At 43.6% G+C, this 19,472-nt stretch overlaps 1 pseudogene; it reads right to left on the bottom strand.

Moving 5' to 3' along the window:
• Nucleotides 1–4,376: 4,376 nt before the first annotated feature.
• LOC119329617 lies at nt 4,377–18,025 on the bottom strand (annotated as a pseudogene).
• Between the last annotated feature and the right edge of the window lie 1,447 nt (nt 18,026–19,472).

Raw genomic sequence — 19,472 nt, 5'->3', positions numbered from 1 at the left:
AGGCCTCTATTAAACTGGGCTGTTTTGGCGGCCCAACTAGCCCACCCGATTTGTCGCACATACAATGAGCGAGCCCAGCCCATCCTGACTCTCCTCTCACTTGCACAACCCCATTCTCCTTGTAGGGTTTCTCGAGCGGAGGGCATCGCACCGCCACCGGCCATCCCTCCTCTGCCCCTGACACCTCCGTGTTCCTCACCGTACCGAGCATCCGCTCGCCAGTCCCGACTCTCCTTTAGGCTATGTTTGGTTGCTAGGGGAGATTGTTCCAGGGAAGAGAAGCCCTGGTCGAAATATTCTTTACACAATCAAAACCACGTGGAAGATTCGCATGACCATTTTGGGGGTCTGTTGCATGCCTAACCTACATGAAGCCATGGAACAGTAGAGACCTACAAGAAGCCATGGAACGGCAGTGCAATGGAGGGGAAGGGAGGGGATGAGTTTCTTCCAGTTGCCGGAGAAGGACAGAGCATTGGATAGAGGAGGGCATCGGGAAGGAGGGGGGCGCTTGATCTTGTCCCCATTGCCTCTCGTTCGCGAGACAGAGCGACGAGGGTTTCCTCCCCAATCTCATCAGGAGTGGAAGCCTCGCCCAGCGGAAAGGTCGTGGAAAGGGCAGGGCTGCCCTGGTCTCGTGGGCCTCCAAATGCATTGCAGGATCCCTCGGGAACAAAATGGTCTGTGGTTTCTCGGCCCAGGAAATAGGCAGGGATCCCCGGTATCCTGTGAAACCAAATGAGGCCTTACCGTGATGCCAAAAGCCATCACCCCACACTCCGAGCACAAAGTCAGTGCACAATCCACTCGCTCTGACCTCTATAGCATCGCCGAAAACCGTCCCCCGACCCCGTTGCCCCTACCTTGACTAAGTCACCGAAAGCAACCGCTCCACCCCTACCCCATCGCCCCTACATAGAAGCCCCAACCACTCCTCCTGATGCTACATAGGTGGAGAGGAGAATGTCGTGTAGGACGCATCCCCAGACGCTTCATTCAGGGGCAGCGGCGAGGAGCCCATCATTTCTATTTCCGCCTCCTTCATCTCGTGGACACCCGTGTCTTCTTTACCTGTCCAAGGCTCCATACCAAGACCGGGTCGTGGTTGTACTTGTGACTTATGAGTCCCTTTTCAACGCCACCTCCCCCTCCTTTCCATCCCTATTTATGAGATGTTCATGTGCTGGTATTTCTTAGATCGTCGATCGAGAGAAAAGACTGGAAGAGATTGATTCCCGCATTAAGATCCAAAGACACCAAGGTTTGTTTCTATGTTGAGATCCCTTCTTTAGTTATGACTGAGTTCTCAAAAGATTTCCTTTTGTGATCTATGGTGTTAAGGTTTTTTCCATACAGATGAGGAAAACATAACAGTTAGCATTGATCAATTTGCTACCATCTCATTCATACGTACTATCATTGACTGTTCCAAGGAAGAGATGGAAACTTTGTTTTTGGGCACAATCAGGTTTCTTTCTCTTATGTGCATTTTCTTTGGCATTGTAGAATATATAACCGTGTGTATTTCTTGCTTCTAACCATAATGATTCTTTGGCAGGGAATACTGATAAAACTAAGACTACCAGGAGATGATGCAAAAAAATATTGAACCCAGTTTGCCACACCGTATGATGCAAAATTAACAACCAGAACTTTGAATGGTGGACGACGACGTTGTTTACGTGCTACAAATCAAATGTAATAAGGAGAACAATATAATATTTTTCATCATAATTATTTCTTGTGGGAGAACAAGTATGATACGTAGGCAATGATACTACATATGATGAGTATCATGGGTATAAGGTGTGGATACTAAACAAGCATCCTGTTGTGTTTTTTTGGTGTTTCTTGGTGTGCCCTCATTTAGCTGGGTCCATGGGAACGAAATTATTATCAACTCAACAAGTTGTACGTGTTGGCTCTGAGATCTTTGTTGGAAGCAAAATTACGTTAGTATTTGCTACATAGTAATAAGTTTCTTTTCTTTGACCGGAAAGTCTGTGTGAATTGTGAAGGTCAGTTTGGTACTTACACATAAACTATTTCTCTTTCACTTAATTTAGAAATTACATAAACTGGTGGTATATATATTCTAGACAGATAAAGTATATATATCCATATAATTTTCTAACATCATCAAAATCATAGATAACATCGGTTATTTTTTGGCTATTACCTCATATGTACTCCCTTTGTCAAGAAATATAAAAGTGTTCAGATCAGTATTGTATTGTAAAATTTGGCTGCAAGGGGCTTGAACTTTCATAGTGGCGGTTAACATATAGACCATGCTGAAAAGTAGACTTATCATTATACTTTCCTTTTTTTCTAACCTCTCCTTTTTGCACATCTCTTGGTACATTTGGTAAACTGGTTTTATGTTAAAATTTCAAAAGTTTTCTTCACTTCGTCATAAATTTATGAGCATCTAGACAAGATGTAGCTTGAAAAGGTTAAGATTTTGTTGAGATATCATTATCTTGCAGCTTACTTACTATGTTGGGCCTACTACTTTACATGCACATAGGTTTGCTCTTCATTTAGATTGAATGTGGCAAGGAAATTTCCACAAGACAAATTCTACTTTATATATGACTGATGCGTTACTCCTATTTGTGAAAAAAAATCGGTCACATTGATGAAGGGGGTTAATTAAGATATGGTGCACTACTATATCTTCCTCTAAGCATATGTAATGTGATATCCGCCCTTATCTATTATGATTGTGGGTTAATGCAAAATATATCCAACATTATATTGACCAAAGCTAATATACATCATGTCCTGCTATCATTTTACTTTCTTTTATTTCTTACCTCTACCTTTTGCACATCTCCAGATGCATTTGGAAAGTTGGTTTTATGCTAAAGTTTTGAAAATTTGCTTCACTTTGTCAGAAATTTTATGAGCATCAAGACAAGTTGCAGCTTGAAATGTTGTAACTTTACAAACAAAACATATGTAAACCATGTTGGAAAATAGTAAATGCAAATAATTTCTTAATCCGTTGAGGACTTGATTAATCCTCTTGCAGCTTGGAATATTTGGCACACTGGTACCATCCCATGGATTTTATAGCTTTGATTATAATGGTAACCATCTTGCATTTTGCGGAGGAACCATCGCTCCCTATGTTGAGCTATCAACCACTATCAAATAACAAAGTGCAAGTAGAGCGCCAGTTTGGCCAAACCAGGTCATACCAAGGTACACACTGATGCTCGCAACTAGTTTGACCAAACCAGGTCATACCAAGGTACATACTGGTGCTCGCACCAGACAAAAGTAATCATAAAAAGTTGCAATTTTCAATGGCTAATCTCCATTTTTTGTGCGACTTGTTTCCATATAAGCCGCGGAAGATAAGAAGGTCTAAGGGGCCTCTCATCCTCGCTTGAGAGCCCATGCGCACCAGCTCTAAGCCTCTAACATGAGTGCATTGTCCCTGGTTATCGCCATAACTAGTGTGGCGTGTCCTCCTGAGCCAGCAGGTTGGTCTCGCCGTGTCGTTCGTTGTGAGGTTTGTGTATTCTTTCACCAGGTGGGCACAAATGCCATTTTTTGTGGCACCAACCCTTGCCCGGTGACTCAACTTTGCTCGTGTTATCAATGTTGCCACCACTATGACTTTTTTGGCAACTAATCTCACCAGATGGCATCTTGGGCTTCACCTTGCCCTTTCGATTGTCTCTATCTTAGGATTGTTCGTCAAGGTGATTGCAACGTCCCTGTTGTGCCTACCACTCTTTCTGCATTTGTAGAAAAAATTCTATTTATCAAAGGTTTTCCATCCATATGGCATAGCTCTGCTGAACGGCAAGGAACATACCTATGAGCTTCTCCATTTAGAGGGTCTTGAGGTCCATGATTGTCTCAAGCGAGGTGACCACATGCACTTACCATGGGAAATTAAGGATAGGAACTACTTGAACTTTTCAATGGATATGTCATCCAAAGCCCATCTAGCTCAATGACGAGACCAGACAAGAGCATTGCAATGTATTAAACAAACTCACCGTCCTTGGATGCCTTGATCTCGAAGTATTTGCTCTTGTGCCTTTCTCTCTATTTATTGGCATCTACTTGATATGTTTTGTTACAAACTCAAAGAGACAAAGATGAGCATTGGACCGAGCTTCACGGCAATGCCATCCCAAAGCTGCTCATCCTACTGCCCCTACATTGCTGCCATGGTTGCCATATCTCGTGCCATCCCATGTAGCAACCATGAGAGCCTATGGAAATAAATAAACAAGCGAACAAGTCATGTACATACACATGCAACATGTCGCGTTATTTTCTAGCTGACGAACCAAGTAAAACTATAGTTCATGCGGAAGAATTAACATTGACTAAGATCGAAGATGGTATGGTCAGTTGTGGGCCCATGGGAGCGACATTCCATTTCGGCGAAGACCTTCTTTAAGATAGGAAATGGCATGTACGAGTTCTTCCTTGAGCCTCATATTCTCTGTGTATAGGCGTTGGCGCTCCGAGGTATCCTGAGTTTGTACCATCACCCCTCTGCATTTGAGGCAAGTCTTGTTTTGCATAGCCAACATGATGGCTTGATGTTCAGTTTTTAGCCTCTCATTTTCTACCCAACGATGTTGGGTCCACCACCACTTCATCTTGCCCTGCATTTATTAATTTCAGGTATGCATCATTTTAATTAGTGGTTACTAGAGTATGATACCATGTTCATGAGGGGAATACATTAGTATATTGTAAGATCCAATGACGAACAATGCTACAATGTTTAGTGGAGTTTGTACTATTTAACAGCAAAGTGTGCATATAACTGCATATCGTAGGTGACCCATATGTAACTAATTGTGGGAAAGAATGGTATGTACCTTACTGAAGGTGCGTTTGTTTTGGAACCAAAACTTGACCTGCTGGGCACTCATGCCAAGACTCTCACTAAGGTCCTTCCGAAGTTTCTCATCTAGATAAGGGCAGTCCTAGAACACACTATAGATCATGTTAATGAAAATGGATTAGTACACATCTTCACTAGGTAAGAAACATTGATTGAGTATGTATTGTACGCTTCAAGTTGTAGGATTTGTTCACTATGCACACGGTGATAATTAGCATGCCTTGTGGCCATTCTCTGCTCAGTATGGGTCTCTCCATCATTGTTGTTGTGGTCTGGAGCAACAACGTTGGCATCATAAGTGTTGCCCATGATAGTAGTGGCTTCAAGCAGACCATCCATCTCATCACTATAGTCATCCTGGAATAGGTGGTTGTGTTTGCTTGTCATGAAGAGGTCAAACTCATTGTGCACACCACTATTGTACTGCAGCCACTCTCCGTCCATGGAAATATGTTATCATAAAAAAGAATGTTATTCCCCTATGTAGAATGGAGGTAGCAGTTAAAACCGCACATGAAAGGAACCGAAATGGATTTCTCCCGACCCAAAATGCCCACCACCCCGGAGAATCTGAGTTCTCCACCAATCATGCCGTCCACCAGCATGCGCCACCACAGCCTTGAATCAAACTTGTCACCAAACTGGAGACACCGACATGGGGCCTAGAGGAAGTAATTAAGAGGGAACAACGGACCCATGGCACCAACAACTCAGCCAAGCAGGAGTGGACTACCTCCACTGCCGATGCAAAAACCGATTAGACGCGGCAACTGGGACAAACCGGGCCCCTACTGGCCAAGCCCGGCCTAGATGGGCTCGCGAAGTCCTCCTACCATATTGCAGCATGCCGGTTGCCAACGCTGCCGCCGGGAGACAACCGTTGCCCCACCTCCACCTCCAGGGAGCCTTGCCGCCATGTAGAGAGCCGCAGGCCCACCCGAACCCAAATGGGGCCCAAAGGGCCCCCATCTGGGCCTAGGGGGCGCCATCGGCCGATCCCCCGCACCATCGTGCCATCCCGTAGCCAACGGCCATGCCACCGCCCCTAAGGCACCCGAGGACTGCAGGAACCGCTCCGCCGATCCAGACCGCCGTTGGGCGAGCCACACTGCCGCTAGAAGGAGCCCGACCGAGTGTGTGGGGAAAGACCTGTCGGTCGCAGCCAGCACCACGCAGGCCAAGGCCACGGTGGACCACGCCGGTGGAGGCAGTAGGAGAGGAGTATGGGGAGGGGGCTAGGGTTCGCCCGTCACCCACGGTGGGGCGAGCGAGCAAACATGGGCGGCTTTGAAATTTCAAAATTTGGATCCCTACTCTTGAGTCTCGACGCCTCTGTCTCACGCAAGCCCGATGTTCGCTTCGTATAAACATTACTAGATGAACAGATTCAAGAAATGCCTTTGACTTCAGTAGTCGTCTTCCTTAGAACTTCAGTAGGTGAAAAAGTACACGAGTCTGTTTTGTTCATACTGAGATATCAAACTCATTCAGCAAAGTAGCTATGACCATCAGAATTTAAAGCCATGAGGAGGATGCAAAATTTATGCCATAGCCGATGATTACTGCAAGCAATAAATTGTATCCAAATATAAGGGTAAGATATGAACGTCGTGGCATGGCCAATATATAGGTCATATTAATACTCCCTCCACCTAGAAATACTTATCAGAGAAATAGATGTACCTAGATGTATCTTAGTTCTGGATACATTCATTTTTATCCATATATGCAACAAGTAATTCTTGACGAAGGGAGCAGTCATTAAGCATATTTGTGGAGTCAATGTTAGCATAGTAATAAAAGTATATTGTATTATCAAAACAATAGAAATTGGGAGGTTTTGATTATCAATAGAAAAGAACTACTAAGATCCATAATTGTGTAACATCCCAAATTTTCAATTTGGAATGTTATATATTAGATCATCATTGCATATCACATTTTATTGCATTTTGGTTGATCCTAAAAAATTCTACGCAACTCAAGGACCCACGGAGAGAGTTGGGAATTTCGTTATTTTCACATTTGAGTTTTCTCAAATTTTGAAAATAGGATCATTTGATTTTATTTATTTTATCTTCAATTATTTCTATTACAAAAATATGAGAGAGGGAATAAAATGACTTTCCCAAAATAAAGAAATATTAAGAATTTAATAAAAAATCAAATAAGTTTTTATTCGGATTTATTTGCTATTTTATTTGAATTTAGGAAAATGCGCATTTTCAAAATTGCATTTAGGCCCAAATAAATGTTCATCCTGTGCGGCTTGATTTTAGAAGCCGGGGAAAATTTATTTCGGGATTTTTGGAGTCCGTTTAGTATTCCTTTTGTTTTTTTCTGAGCGTAATTTTTTTAAAGAGTCTGAACCGACTCTGGGCCATAACCGGCCAGGACTCCGCCTGGCCGGGCCCTTTATATAGCGCCCCGAGGCCCGAGGCCAGCCCAAGTCGCCGCCGCCCCCGAAGCCTAACCCTAGGCCGCCGCCGCCGCGCCGCCGCCCTTCCGCGCCGCCCCGCCGCCCACGCCGCCGCCTCGCCGCCGGATCCGCCGCCGGAGGTAGTTTTTCACCGCCGTTTTTTTTAGAAAAACCGATCAGTTTTTCGTCGGTTTTGTTCGGTTTTTTTAGTTTTAGTTTTTATTAAATAGATCGGTTTTTCCGCTTTATTTATTTAGCGAGCATTCGCCCCTTTGTTCGTTCGTTCTAACGAACGTTCGTCGTTTTTCTTTTTCTCGGATTAAATCGGCGATTTTTCTGATCGCCATTCCTGATCCGATTTTTGTTTTAGTCTAACTTTTCGCTCGTTTATCGGAATCAGATGATTCAAGCGCCTGGAGTTTTGTCTCGAAACCCTCTTTCTGTTTAACCAACTCAAACAAGGTTTTGCCACTGTAAAAATTGCCCTATATCCAGAATAGTAAATGAAGCCTGTTTTTTTGCCGTTTGTCTTTCGTTGCTTCGTTCGATTTGATTCTTTTTGCCAACCGGAGTTCTTAAGTTGAACCTTCTGGTTAGATCTCTTATTCGATTTTTACCTGTGCATTAGTTGAGTACTTATTGTATGCTTGTTTGTTTGCGATAGAGTACTCGGAGTGCGCCGCTTGCTACTTCGAATCGCTAGGTTTCCCGGATCATCAGCAAGGCAAGTAACACTTTGATCATATTCCCATCTACCCAGTTTTTATTGCATTAGATCAGTCCTCACACATTGCATGATTAGGATCTAATTACATTGTGGGTTTGGGAAGTAGATGAGGTGGATTGGGTGAATTACCTCTACGTTGCTTAATTATACTATGCTATGCTAGTAGATGTGGATTGGGTGAGTGTATCCATGACAGAAGTGAGATTGTTAAATTAATGGTTTACTAAGGTGGTAACTTAAATACACATCTGGGTGGCTTGAGGCACCTGGGTATTCCAGGATTGCCTGTTTTTATGGACCGCCACCGAGGCTCAAAGGGATCATGAGATTATTCATACTAGAAACTTCCGTGTGCAGCCACAAGCTATTATGGGCTCTAGCATAGTTGACTAAGTTGTGCGAACTCTTACAGTGGTAGACTAGCACTTCTGAAAGACTATGTCTCGGTCATCCGTTTCTCAAACACCGTGTAGTGCGAGAAACCAAACGTAGGCGATCAAGTCTTGTGGAGAAAAGTGTGCAAACCTCTGTAGAGTGTATAAACTAATCATGATTAGCCATGTCCCCAGTTATGGACATTTTGAGTATCTAGTACCTGGATTATCATGTGAATCTCATCATGTTACTCTAAAGTTAATTTGTTGGGTTTTGTTTAAATATGATGCTTATTTGGGATTGAGAATGCTGTCAACCATTCTCAATGTTTAACAACCACCATGTTAGTTAAATAAAATTTATTCCTTTGCAGTAGGGAAAAATTGGCTTTTTGCAAAACTGTAACCATGGAGCTTTCCACCAGCCAAATATGCATATAGTATAGCCTATTTCATTCCATTACTCTCTATGTGTACTTTGCCAGCATATTCCATGTGTTGACCCGTTTCGGGCTGCAACGTTAATGTTGTAGACTTTTCAGACGATGATTAAGGTGCTTTTAGGTCGTGGTTCTATACTCAGTGATGCCGTTGGAGTTGATGGACTCACTTATCTTCCAAGCCTTCCGCTGTTAACGTTATTAGATGGCCTTAAGCCATATTTATTGTAATAAGTTCTCTTTTGAGACACTCGATGTAATAAGTGTGTGGTTGCTACTCTGTTATAAATCTTTCAAGTACTGTGTGGTGTCAGCATTACTGATCCAGGGATGACACCTGAGCACAGAGATTGGACCGTTTGAGGTCTGGTCGCTACAAGATGGTATCAGAGCACACGCTGACTGTAGGACACGACCACTAAGCTAAAGACCTAGATCCCCACTCACTCTCTTCTGTTTCTGACTTCTCATCTTTTCTACTCTTTTAGGATGGCGGATGCAAGGAACAAGTTCACGCAACCGGATGAAGATACACCCTTTGGACGTCACTTGAAGGAAGTCACTAGATACCTGAACATAGGAGTACCAAGCTTCACAGGAACCTACAACGCCACTTTACCAGAAGAAGAGCGCTGGATGATTCAAGTTCAAGTTCCAGGAAGGATGTTCATGCCAGTCACTGAGCCCATAGAGTTTTCTTTTGATGCACCAACTTAGAGTCTAGGAAAGAGCATGGCAGCTGACATCGCCATGGGACGCATTGGAGAAGTTTACCGCAATGATCTCAAGGATACTATCTACCAGATTTGTGGGCGCCGAGATGAGCACTAGGAGATGATCAGTACCAGGAAGGATAGATCAGTTGTAGCTTTTATCCAGGAGTTAAACTAGCACATTCGATGTCAGGAGAACCAGATGTGCGCCGATATGATAGATCTGAAGAAGGCGAGGACAAGAATCAAGGAACTGGAGGAAGAACTCAAGGCTACACATGAAGATTTTGAAGAGGAAATCGAAGTATTAGTGGAGAAGAATGACGATCTGATCAAGAAGATTGACATAGTTATGGGAGGCCCTACACCAGTAGAAGAAGATGAAGAACCCAAGGAGATTCGCCCGGAAGACTACATCATCATCGACGACACCGACTCGGATCCAGATGATAGCAATGATGACTATGTTGATGAAGCTGGAGCAGATATCATGGAGTCTGCAACCGAAGAATATTTCTAGTAGACCACCCCATCAGTAGTAGTAGTCCACCATGTAAATATAATAGTCCAAGCACTTTTGCAATAGTTAGATCGATTGTATGCCCTTGTTTGATTGATTGAATGAAGTGAATTGTTTGCTTTTGCCTCATGTGCATATGGGTAGTGTTTCTCTCTAGACCCCCTCTATTCTTAAATCTCATCTTTTCTAAACCCTCAGATGCCTCCGAGACGTGACCCCGGATTTACCTTCCCACCGGAGCTCACCCAGTTGATCCAGCAGTAGAACACATTAATGCAGTTGCCAGTCTAGAATCAGAATCAGGGGAACAACAACAACAACCCACCGCCACCACCACCTGTTGATCACTTAGCCCATTTTCTTAGGCTGAATCCGCCGGTGTTTTCCAGTAGCACCGAGCCGATAGTAGCAGATGATTGGCTCCGCAAGACACCAAGGGAGTTGATCATCGCAGGATGCACAGATGCGGAAAAAGTGAAGTTTGCCGTACATCAGCTTGAAGGACCCGCAACATCATGGTGGGAGAATTTCACAGCCACTTTCCCTGTCGACACTGTCACGTGGGACCAGTTTCAACAAGCTTTTCGTACTGCCCATGTTTCAGCAGGAGCTATGGCCATGAAGAAGCGAGAGTTTCGCAACTTGCGCCAAGGAGGAAGGATAGTTGGCCAGTATGTGGAGGACTTTAGTAAGCTAGCACGTTATGCTCCAGATGACGTTGCTACGGATGCAGCTAAGCAGGAGAAGTTTCTGGAAGGACTGAATGATGAGTTGAGCATGCAGTTGATGGTAGCAACCTTCAACAACTACCAGGAGTTGGTAGATCATGCTCTCATGATTGAAGGGAAGCAGCAGCAGATTGAGAATCGCAAGAGGAAGTACGGACAAGGGAAGCACAATTCAGGAGCTTAGCAAAAGCCACGTTTTACCCCTAGACCGGGAGGACATTTTCAGCATACCCATGGAGGAGGTAGCTCGCACAATCACAGTGGAACCAAGAATGGTAATGGGAATGGAAGAAGCAACGGCCAGAACCGCACCAACCCATTGACCCCAGCCAAGAGAGACCTGAGCCAAGTCACTTGCTTTAAGTGCCAAAAGACCGGACATTATGCCAATGAATTTCCTGAATCCCAGAATGGAAACGACAATGGAAGCTCTGGGAAGAAGCCGAACCCTTTCAACATGGGACATGTGAACCACGTTAACGTGGAGGAGGTTGAAGAGCAGCCGGATGCACTAATCGGTAAGTTTTTGGTTAAGTCATTTACTGCACTCATTCTTTTCGATACTGGTGCATCGCATTCATACATATCAAGGGGATTTGTGGATAAGTTTTTAGAACACCTATGTTAGTAAGCTCACCAGGAGCGGAGTATATGGCTAGCCAAGGATGTTTTCAAGTGCCATTAAGTACAGGTAGGCATGTGTTTCCCTCGGATTTGATCATTTTGGAATCACAAGGATTGGATGTAATTCTGGGTATGGATTGGCTGTCGATGTATGGAGGAAACATCGATTGCGCCAGTAAGTCAATTTTTCTCACCACCCTGGAAGGGAGAAGGATCAAGTACGTAACCCGGCATATGCCGATGAGGACTCAAGTAAATTGTTTAACAGGAGTTGTGCAGGAGGAAGTACCAGTAGTGAAGGATTTTCCTGATGTATTTCCAGAAGAATTGCCAGGAATGCCACCAGATAGAGATATTGAGTTTTTGATTGAGCTTTTGCCAGGCACAGGGCCAATATCTAAGAGAGCATATAGGATGCCCGCAAAGGATTTGGTGGAGATTAAGAAGCAGATTAAGGAGTTACTGGATAAGGGATATATTCGCCCAAGTTCTTCGCCTTGGGGATCGCCAGTACTTCTAGTGGAGAAGAAGGATGGATCGTTAAGAATGGTTGTTGATTATCGAGGGTTAAATGAAGTAACCATCAAGAACAAGTACCCACTACCGATGATCAGTGATCTGTTTGATCGATTGCAAGGAGCTAAGGTATTTTCCAAGATCGATCTGCGATCAGGATACCACCAGTTGAAGATTCAAGAACAAGATATACCTAAGACGACTTTTACCACCAGGTATGGGCTGTACGAGTATACCGTTATGTCATTTGGTCTGACTAACGCACCTGCATATTTTATGAACATGATGAACAAAGTGTTTATGGAGTTTTTGGATAAGTTCGTCGTAGTGTTCATTGATGATATCCTGGTTTACTCGAAGAATGAAGAGGAGCATAAGGAGCATTTGCGTTTGGTTCTTGGAAAGCTCAGAGAACATCAATTATATGCCAAGTTTAGCAAATGTGAGTTTTGGTTGAAGGAAGTTGGATTTCTCGGACACGTTATATCGGGAGAAGGTATAGTAGTAGATCCCATAAAAGTTGATACCGTGAGCAATTAGGAAGCCCCAACAACAGTTGGAGAGATCCGGAGTTTTCTTGGACTCGCAGGATACTACCGGAGATTTATTGAGAATTTCTCAAAGATTGCTAAGCCTATGACGGAGTTGTTGAAGAAGGATACCAAGTTCACATGGACTGAGGAATGTGAGGCTAGTTTCCAGGAGTTGAAGAAACGTTTGGTTACCTCACCTATGTTGATTTTGCCAGATCAGACCAAGGATTATGAGGTGTATTGCGACGCTTCATGTTGAGGACTTGGAGCAGTGCTTATGCAGGAAGGAAGAGTTGTTTCATATGCCTCACAACAGCTTAAGCCGCATGAGTTAAATTATGCCACGCATGATTTGGAGTTAGCAGCCGTAGTGCATGCATTTAAAACCTGGAGACACTTTCTCATTGGAAACCATTGTGAGGTGTACACGGATCACAAGAGTTTGAAGTATATTTTCACACAGAAGGAGTTGAATCTCAGGCAAAGGAGATGGTTGGAACTCATCAAGGATTATGATATGAGATTGCATTATCACCCCGGTAAGGCTAACGTAGTAGCCGATGTGTTGAGCCATAAAAGCCATGTCAACACCTTAATGACGGGAGATTTACCAAGGGAGTTAGCCGAAATTCTTCAAGAGCTATGTTTGGAGATAGTTCCGAGAGGCTATGTAGCAGCATTGGAGATTCAGTCTACTTTAATGGATACGATCAGAGAAGCCCAGAAGACCGACAAGGAGATTGCTTCTATTAAGGAGAAAATGAGCAAGGGAAAGGCTAAAGGATTTCATGAGGATGAGCATGATACCCTATGGTTTGAAGACCATGTTTATGTGCCTAATGATTCGGAGATCAGGAAGTTAATTCTACAAGAGGCCCATGATTCACCATATTCGATTCACCCAGGAAATACCAAGATGTATTTGGATTTGAAGGATACTTTCTGGTGGACCGGAATGAAAAAGGATATTGCGGAGTATGTAGCAGTTTGTGATGTATGCCAGAGAGTAAAGGCAGAGCATCAGAAGCCAGCAGGATTGCTACAACCATTGCCAATACCCGAATGGAAGTGGGATAAGTTAGGCATGGATTTTATTACGGGTTACCCAGAACTCGTTCAGGCTATGACTCGATATGGGTTGTAGTCGATCGTTTGAAAAAGGTAGCTCATTTCATCCCAGTGAAGACTACCTATACCAGTGCAAAGTTGGCAAAGATATACATGACCAGAATCGTATGTCTGCATGGAGTTCCAAGGAGCATTGTATCAGATAGAGGAACCCAATTTACCTCAAAGTTCTGGAATCGGTTGCATGAAACTTTGGGTACCAGACTGGAGTTTAGTACAGCTTTCCATCCACAGATAGATGGACAGACCGAGAGAGTCAATCAGATTTTGGAGGATATGCTAAGAGCTTGTGCGCTAGATTACGGATCTAGTTGGGATGAGAATTTGCCATATGCAGAGTTCTCTTACAACAACAGTTATCAATCCAGTTTGAAGATGGCCCCTTTCGAAGCCTTGTATGGAAGGAGGTGCAGGACCCCATTGTCTTGGGATGAAGTTGGAGACCTCCAATTGTTTGGACCAGATCTGATAAAAGAGTCTGAACAGAAGGTGAAATTTATTCGCGATAGGCTCAAGGTAGCCCAGTCCGGACAGAAGAGCTACGCAGATTCTAAACGCAAGGAGACAGTTTACAAAGTCGGAGACCGAGTTTATCTTCGAGTATCACCACTTCGAGGAGTTAAGCATTTTGGAGTTAAGGAAAAGTTAGCGCCACATTTTGTAGGCCCATACAAAGTTTTGGAGCGTATGGGAGAAGTTGCCTACAAGTTGGAGTTGCCCGAAGGATTGTCAGGAGTTCACGACATGTTCCACATTTCCCAGTTAAAGAAGTACCACACAGAGATGGCTGAAATACCGCTGAGAGATACAGTGCCGCTGGAAGCGATTCAGTTGGATAGTGATTTGACCTATGAGGAGAAACCAGTTAAGATTCTAGAGTATGCCAGTCGAGTCACCCGCAGCAAGGTTATCAAGTTTTGCAAAGTACAGTGGAGTCACCACACGGAGGATGAAGCCACCTGGGAGCGAGAGGAAGAATTGCTAAAGGACCACCCTCACCTATTTTCTAGCCAACCCGAATCTCAAGGGCGAGATTCATCTTAAGGGGGGTAGGTTTGTAACATCCCAAATTTTCAATTTGGAATGTTATACATTAGATCATCATTGCATATCATATTTTATTGCATTTTGGTTGATCCTAGAAAACTCTACGCAACTCAAGGACCCTCGGAGAGAGTTGGGAATCTCGTTATTTTCACATTTGAGTTTTCTCAAATTTTAAAACTAGGATCATTTGATTTTATTTATTTTATCTTCAATTATTTCTATTACAAAAATATGAGAGAGGGAATAAAATGACTTTCCCAAAATAAATAAATATTGAGGATTTAATAAAAAATCAAATAAGTTTTTATTCGGATTTATTTGCTATTTTATTTGAATTTAGGAAAAATGCGCGTTTTTCAAAATTGCATTTAGGCCCCAAATAAATATTCATCCTATGCGGCTTGATTTTAGAAACCGGGGAAAATTTATTTCGGGATTTTTGGAGTCGGTTTAGTATTTCTTTTTTTCTGAGCGTAATTTTTTTTAAAAAGAGTCTGAACCGACTCTGGGCCGTAACCGGTGAGGACTCCGCCTGGCCGGGCCCTTTATATAGCGCCCCGAGGCCCGAGGCCAGCCCAAGTCGCCGCCGCCCCCGAACCCTAACCCTAGGCCGCCGCCGCCGCTCCGCGTCGCCCCGCACCGCCCCGCCGCCCGCGCAGCCGCCTAGCCGCGCCGCCGGATCCGACGTCGGAGGTAGTTTTTCGCCGCCGTTTTTTTTAGAAAAACCGATCGGTTTTCCATCGGTCTTTTTAGTTTCGGTTTTTTAAATAGATTGGTTTTTCCGGTTCATTTATTTAGCGAGTGTTCGCCCGTTCATTCGTTCTAACGAACGTTCGTCGTTTTTCTTTTTCTCGGATTAAATCCGCGATTTTTCTGATCGTGATTCCTGATCCGATTTTCATTTTAGTCTAACTTTTCGCTCGTTTATCGGAATCAGGCGATTCAAGCGCCTAGAGTTTCATCTCGAAACCCTCTTTCCGTTTAACCAACTCAAACAAGTTTTTGCCACTGTAAAAATAGCCCTAGATCTAGAATAGTAAATGAAGCCTGTCTTTTTGCTGTTTGTCTTTCGTTGCTTCGTTCGATTTGATTCTTTTTGCCAACCGGAGTTCTTAAGTTGAACCTTCTGGTTAGATCTCTTATTCGAGTTTTACCTGTGCATTAGTTGAGTACTTATTGTATGCTTGTTTGTTTGCCATAGAGTACCCGTAGTGCGCCGCTTGCTACTTCGAATCGCTAGGTTTCCCGGATCATCAGCAAGGCAAGTAACACTTTGATCATATTCCCAACTACCCAGTTTTTATTGCATTAGATCAATCCTCACACATTGCATGATTAGGATCTAATTAAATTGTGGGTTTGGGAAGTAGATGAGGTAGTACCTATTACCTGTTTTATTATCAAACCTTTGGGAGTTACCTCTACGTTGCTTAATTATGCTATGCTATGCTAGTAGACGTGGATTGGGTGAGTGTATCCATGACAGATGTGAGATTGTTAAATTAATGGTTTATCTAAGGTGGCAACTTAAATACACATCTGGGTGGATTGAGGCACCTGGGTATTCCAGGATTGCCTGTTTTTTTATGGACCGCCACCCAGGCTCAAAGGGATCATGAGATTATTCATACTGGAAACTTCTGTGTGCAGCCACAAGCTATTATGGGCTCTAGCATAGTTGACTAAGTTGTGCGAACTCTTATAGTGGTAGACTAGCAGATGTAGGGGAAACTAGGTGTAACGGTCTACCCGATTGTAAGGTGCTAGCACTTCTGAAAGACTATGTCTCGGTCATCCGTTTCTCAAACATCGTGTAGTGCAAGAAACCAAACGGAGGCGATCGAGTCTTGTGGGGAAAAGTGCGCAAACCTCTGCAGAGTGTATAAACTAATCATGATTAGCCGTGTCCCCGGTTATGGACATCTTGATTATCTAGTACCTGGATTATCATGTGAATCTCATCATGTTACTCCAAAGTTAATTTGTTGGGTTTTGTTTAGGGAAAATTTTGTTTTTGCCACTATAGATTTTGCCAATTTTCCTTATGCCACTCTAGATTTCACTTTTGCCACTCTTAGCTTTTGACAATTATCACAATTGCCATTCTGTGGCAAAAGCAGTATAATTTTATTTCATTTTTGCCACTCTTAGCTTTTGAAATGTATCACAATCGCCACTCCGAAATTTATGCTTTTGCCACCGGAATGGCAATTCAGATAATTGTCAAAAACTAAGAGTGGCAAAAGTGAAATGTCAAAATCTAGAGTGGCATAAGGAGAATCGGCAAAATCTAGAGTGGCAAAAACAAAATTTTCCCTTTTGTTTAAAGGTGGTGCTTAATTGGGATTGAGAATGCTATCAACCATTCTCAATGTTTAACAACCACCATGTTAGTTAAATAAAATTTATTCCTTTGCAGTAGGGAAAAATTGGCTTTTCGCAAAACTGTAACCTTAGAGCTTTCCACCAGCCAAATATGCATATAGTATAGCCTATTTCATTCCATTACTCTCTATGTGTTACTTTGCCAACATATTCCATGTGCTGACCCGTTTCGGGCTGCAATGTTAATGTTGCAGACTTTTCAGACGATGATTAAGGTGCTTTTTGGTCGTGGTTCTATACTCAGTGATGTCGTTGGAGTTGATGGACTCACTTATCTTCCAAGCCTTCTGTTGTTATCATTATTAGATGGCCTTAAGCCATATTTATTGTAATAAGTTCTCTTTTGAGACACTCGATGTAATAAGTGTGTGATTGCTACTCTGTTATAAATCCTTCAAGTACTATGTGGTGTCAGCATTACTTATCCAGGGATGACACCTGAGCACAAAGATTGGACCCTTTGAGGTCTGGTCGCTACAAATTGTTTATAGATCTAGACGATATACATGGACATAAAATGCTTTGCAACCAAATACTACATACATAGTAGAAAAATCAGGAAAAGCCTACAAGCTATCCATCAAGTGTTAAGGCAACACAATAGGAATGCCGTCCTCCTCCACGACTAGTAGGCGGCGGTGATCCTCCAGCGACTCTGGCAAGGCAAACGTGTAGCATGTCTCATACTTGATGTTTACTATCACGGGACAGTAGAGATTGATGGACGGTGCCATGAGGTGATGCACGAGGCTCTCCGGCGAGCCCTCAAACGGCATTGTGCACTCATAGCAGTAGTTGGGCGTGTGCGTGCATCTGGAACTATGCACTGCCAGCTAGTGCTGGTCGACGTACCTCTCACAGCCGAAACTCTTGTAGACATAGGGAACCTTGCAGGCATCGACCAGGTCGTCCATGAAACAGGAGTGGTTGTAGGGGACATTGCACCCAGCGAATGGAGTGCCGGAGGGAGTGGATGTAGGGGACATTGTGCCTGCCGAATGGAGCACAGGAGTAGCACACGAAGCAGTAGGTGGTGTCCTTACTAGTACTCCCTAGATAAAAAAACAGAGTTGGTGATGATGATGTGCCTGCCATCCTGCAATATAGGTCGTCCGATCTATATCTGACGGATAGGAAGGAAACTATGACCATTTTGCAAAAAGATACCCATAGCCCTATTCACATTTGCAAATAAGGCCTTGCCTCGTTCATCCTTTTCTCCCACAACCTCATTGCTGAGCAATTAAAAAAGGAAGTCTCTAGAACAATCTGGCATGGTGGCCGTTGCCGACGGCGTCGAAACCCATACCTTCGCCCAGTCCGACCACCAGTCACCACCATGCCCCACTCCTCCTCACCTTGTCTCTCATCTTTCTCGAGATATCATTTTTTCGATGAAATTCTCAAGATACCTTTTTCTGATGAAATTCTCGACATATCATTAGTTTTTACACATGGGATTACTCCTGCAAGGGTCAATCATAACAGGTGTTTTGTAAAAAAATGCATCTTGATGTTCCGAGCAATGCACGGGCATATTACTAGTTTGCATAGAATTCCAAACACCACATAGACACGTTCTTTGACCATTTTACAACTATGTTAGTACTATAACTGCGTCGCGGGCGTTAGTGGTTAGCCGATCCAAGTTATAACCCCGGGTGCTTTAACCTTTTTTAGTAATGATATCTAGCAATTTTTTGCCACGAGCCCAATCCTGGCGAATCCCACATATCCGTCAGATTTCCATCCAATGATGGCCCATTTTTAATCCTTAGTATTTGAAAAAACCGCCACCCTTACAAACGTACTGTAACTGTGTCACGGGCGTTTGCAACTGCCATGTCTCCTAGTGAACGTTTGCTGGGGATTGGAGTTAGCACTGATGGCGGTTCGTAATCGTTCCATGCTCAGGCATTGAAGTTTGTAACTATTTTACAATATACTACTCCTCTGGTACTAGTAGTAGAGCATATTCCTACTCCATTATATGAAAAAAACTAGGGCATAGTAGTAGGTATTGTAGGTTATTGTACTAGTACTGTGATCACTCAAGCATGTTGTCTGGCATCGATATGACTCTACGGTGTTGGGATGCGTCTCGTAAGTCAAGCGGTGTGCTGCTGCTACATTGTCATCATCACATGTCCACTTCCCGCAACACATATTCGCTTCTCCATCCCCGTCCGCACATAATCGTCCAATCTTCCATCCCCGCTAGGCGCCTCCCCCCTCTTCCGAAACCCAAGCACTAACAATGGCAGAACCGAGCAGCGTCCGCCAAAAGAGTGGCTGGAATTCGCTCCCCACAAAGGTAATCAAGCTCATTGTTTCGCATGTGGACAATCTCAGTACCATGCGGCTCGCCGCATGATCATCGGGGCTGTACCGTGTACTCAAAGTCCTCTGGTAGGAGCTTTTTAAGCCAGCTCC

Source organism: Triticum dicoccoides, chromosome 7A (genome assembly GCF_002162155.2).
Source record: "Triticum dicoccoides isolate Atlit2015 ecotype Zavitan chromosome 7A, WEW_v2.0, whole genome shotgun sequence".
Lineage (NCBI taxonomy): Eukaryota > Viridiplantae > Streptophyta > Magnoliopsida > Poales > Poaceae > Triticum > Triticum dicoccoides.
Note: the sequence above shows the minus strand (reverse complement) of the source record. Positions and strands in the feature narration are given on the sequence as shown.